The sequence below is a fragment of the Fukomys damarensis genome, unplaced genomic scaffold (genome assembly GCF_012274545.1).
Source record: "Fukomys damarensis isolate Sample0158 unplaced genomic scaffold, DMR_v1.0_HiC HiC_scaffold_37, whole genome shotgun sequence".
Lineage (NCBI taxonomy): Eukaryota > Metazoa > Chordata > Mammalia > Rodentia > Bathyergidae > Fukomys > Fukomys damarensis.
This window is the reverse complement of record NW_022900949.1, coordinates 68,092,620-68,096,828: the sequence shown is the minus strand read 5'-3', so window position 1 is coordinate 68,096,828 and position 4,209 is coordinate 68,092,620. Positions and strand designations below refer to the sequence as shown.

Here is a 4,209-nt window from a genome sequence, read left to right as displayed (position 1 = left end):
TGAAAATAATTTTTCTTTTCTTTTTTTTTTCAACATAGTTACAAGTCATGTGAACTAACATAACAACGGCCAGCTAAAGGCTGGTGAATTCAAGCAAAAATAAAAAAAGAGAAAAAGGAGGAGAAGGAGGAAAGAAGAAAGGAAGAAGAAAAGAGGGAAAGAAAAAGGAAATCATAGATCCTTCCTATTGGCGGGGTGGACCCTTTCTTTCTGTAAAATGGAATGGTGGTTTTGAAGATTCAATGTGAAAGAAGGCACTGATGTGATTCAAGGTGAGAGAAAGCACATTCCCGGCATGAAGTGGTGCTCAAAAAAGTGAATGCCCTGCAGTAAGGTGAGCAGGACATTTATGCCAGAAAGAGGAAGATGATGTCAAATTCGTTTGTTCACCAAAGTGACAGGAGAGAAAGAATTGGAGGGAAATGCTGATGGTGGTTAGGAAGGAGCCTAGGGCCCAGCCTCTAGGAAGAAGAGGCTTTGGGTCTGATACAACCTCAGGATAAAGTTTATGAGGAGAGAGAACAAAAGATTCAGTGTCTGTGAACGATAAAAGGGGGAGTCCTGGACAGGAAGAACTTCAGAATACAATGCCTGTCTGACAGTCTCTGCCAACCTGTGTCAAGTATGGAGTAAGATGGCCTCTTAAAGGAGGATCTTGTTGAGCAGAAATGGCAATGCCCAAGTATCCCCACAGTGCTCAGTCACTGGCTGTTCCCTCTGTGGGAAAAGTATGGCATCAGCTTAAAAGCTCAAGCATAAACGAGGGCAGAGGGCTAATGATGTTCTTGCATCTGAATGGCGAGTTACTCTCTTAAAGGAAGATCCATGTCACACACCTCCATGGCTGGCACAAACTGGGAGAATGAAAATTCCCTGATCAATTTAGGAGGACCCCAGATCAGGGGATACCGTGGCTTAGTCTCAGAGGAGAACCCTGGGAGATCCCCAGAACCATGGAAGAAGCCAGGCCTGTAACATGATACCTCAATATTGGAGGAACGCTGACTAGGGAGACGTTGAGGAAATAAATGTGCTGGTAGCTTCTCAGCATCCTGAGCATTTTCTGAGCTTGCCCAAAGGAGCTAGCAGCACTGGGGGAGGTGTCTGTATGATTGGAGAAGGCAGAATGTGTGCACAGGATTGCTCAAGGCTACAGGCAACAGATACTGCAGGGACAAAGGGATGCCCAAGAGCTGATGTGACCGGTTATACCTATCAGGAGATTTTCAAAGCTGGCAGGTAGCTCCGGACAAGATTTATACCTATGAGGGCTTCACCTGGGCTTAGAATACCGCTGTGGGAAAGCCACAGGGAGAAGCAGAATCCTAACTTGATGAAATAGTTACTAAGAATAGAATTTTAAGCCAGAGGGACTAATTTTTCTTGAAGTGATGAGATTATATTTTCCACAAATGAAGAGAAATAAGGAAATGGGAGCTAGTTAAGTTCGGTTAAAAAGAATAAATGCAGAAATCTTATTTCTGGATTACATAGCCTATTAAATTCCATCCCTGCTGCACACGAAAATGATATCCTTTGATATAATCACTTTACTTGTTAGAATCTAGCTTTTAAAGTGGAAAAAGACCATACAGAAAGATATTTTTCTGTATTATTTCTAATAATAAGGTAAAATAAATTCCTAGCAGCAGGGGGGAATTGGGTACATCCACTCGATGACTCATTAGATTACTAATCATGATATTTTCATTAATATGCAATAATGTCTAAGTATTTTTCTAATAAACTAATTAATGAAACAGGCAAAGAGAAATGTTAGATACAATGTTTCTCAAGCCTTTTGAGAAAGGCTCAACCCCATACTGAACTGTTCATTTTTGTATCTTGACTTAGACCCTGCTTGCATGAAACAATGCCTGCTTCCTCTGGGCCTCGTGCATTCTGGCATTTTTGTACGCTCTTCCATTGTGTCTTCCTCAGTGCTGGTGAGTTTCACTTCCTGGGTTCCCTCACTGCTACTGGGCCTCATGGACTGAGCACAATTTCTTTCTTTCTTTCTTTTCTTCTTCTCCCCTCTCCCCCCGGTATTGGGGATTGAACTTGGGACCGTGAGCTTGTGAGGCAGGCAGTGGCACCACTGAGCTAAATCCCTGGCCCATGAGCACAATTTCAATGATGAACAAATGACAAAAATGTGTGTTTAGAAAATGTGCTTGGAGAGGATATGCCAAAATAGCCACAGGGCAGGGACTCGAGGGGATTCATTCTTATTTTCCAAGTTTTCTCCAATAAAGATGTTACTTGTTACAATGGCTATAGTATTGCAATACTACTTTTTGAATTTTTCCCAAGGTGCCTTTTCACTCTTTTCTCTGAGTTCCTTTTTATCTGGCAAGTCCTCTTTACACCTCTCATAAATTCCTGAGCCCAAAGGTAAGGTTGCCAGCCAGGGCTGCAGGCAACTTCTGTGCCTGCGCTCCACGGAGCTCCTCAGATTTTATCACCTCAGGACTGGCAGAGCCCAAGGGCCACTGCTGAATTACGGATAGTTTCACGAGGAGACTGATAGCACATTTACCCATATCCTTTACTTCCTGCTTTTCCTCATCCTTTTCTAACACAATTTTATTTGAGTGCTTATTATGTTCCAAATACTGTTCTAAAAGCTAGATAAAAAGAGGTTTTTTTCCATGTTCTGTACTTTTTCAAATAAGTGTGTAGATCTCTCATAATCATAAAAAATACTTATTGTCTTAAAAGATAACCTTAAAATATGATGCTTGCCTTCAACATGCCCACCACCTAGGAAAGAAGCAGTCACCTAAATAAATGATATTGTGGAATTTACCTCTGTTCCCTGACCCACTAGCCAGAAAGTGACTCATCTGAGTGTTTTTTTATTCATAAGGGCCAAAGTTTTGACATCTCTCCACTTCCAGAGCACCGTGGAATTTGTCCGATTTCCTATTCTGTCCCCTTCCTATATTTCCATTTTCTAGAAGAGACAGATGAAAGAGGCAAAGAGGGCAGGAGGAACAGGGGGAAAGAGGAAAGGAGAGAGGGAGGTGATGCTTTGGCCAGCGCTGAATCAGGTCTGTGCTTGGGCATAAACAGCTGACTGTGACTACTGCCGGTAGCATCCTGATGCCTTTCTAAGTCCAAACAGTCTAACACAAGACTGCTTGGTCCACTACATTTTACTGCCCTGGTTTCTGAGATGAGTCAGTCATGGCCTGGCCTGTGACCTCCAGGAGGATAAGACAGCAGGCTTAATATTTGTCTGTTTTCTGTTAATGAGTAACATTCTGATGGCAGCTTCTTTGGTACATTAACTTCTGATTCTGTTCTGCTCATGTTGAAGGAATAGTCTATTTTCCAATCAGGGGTAGTTTGTCAAATTTTAATATAATGTTAGGGGCCAATACAATTAGTAAGAGGTATTTTAACTCAACAATCAGTCCCTTGACTTCTGGACATCTTGTCATTTGCTGAACTTAGAACTATGTCCCCTGAGCCTACTTCTTAAGAAATCCCCAGTCAGACTGAACTTCCCTGTCTGTCTTCACTTGGGCAGGTACCCACCTTACAGGGCCCTGTTCTGCTGAAATATGCTCTGTCCACACTAGGGCTAGTCAGGGTCTCCAGAGACTTCGTCACGTATTTGGAAGACATGATTCAGAGTTCTGAAAAACCTGGTAAAAACATTGCTCTCTTTTGCCTCTTTTATTTGCACCTCATGATAAATGTTCTTTTAGCAGCTTTATAAACAAACTGCTAAATGTCACCTTTATAGAAGTGTGACAGGCTTGTTTGTGGGAGAGGACTGATGGGAGTCAGATGGGACTGGTGTGAGAAGTAGCTGATCATTTGCCTACAAAGTTGACCCAGGCGGTAAAATTCTGAGGTGCCATCCTTTATGCAGCCAAAACAAAAAATGGTATTGCTGATCCTCTGGAAGTCAAACACAGGGATTCTGAGTGCATTTTAGACTTCATGAATGCTTCCTGGACCTATTTGAGAACAGTGTGAAAGACACACCACAGTACGTGAAGATGGTTTAGGATAGAAAAATCAGCTGATCTAGAGTGAAGTTACCCCACTTGTCTGCTGCTGGTGAAACCTCTATTAGGAGTAACAAGCTCCACCTTACTGAATTAAACAGATATGGCTAAAACTGGATATTTACCAAGCAGAGCAACCAGCTTGCCTAGAGGGAGAGGAAGAGGGAGAGGGAGAGAGGGGGAGGGA

The 4,209-nt window shown here is 42.5% G+C and overlaps 1 long non-coding RNA gene across 1 annotated transcript in view; it reads left to right on the top strand.

Annotated features, from left to right (window-relative positions):
* The first annotated feature begins 3,604 nt into the window (after window positions 1-3,604).
* The window catches only part of LOC104863038, an 11,996-nt gene continuing 11,391 nt past the window's right edge, over window positions 3,605-4,209 (top strand). The window contains exon 1 of the long non-coding RNA XR_780473.2: window positions 3,605-3,656. This is a non-coding gene — a long non-coding RNA (uncharacterized LOC104863038). The remainder of the gene's footprint in view (window positions 3,657-4,209) is intronic.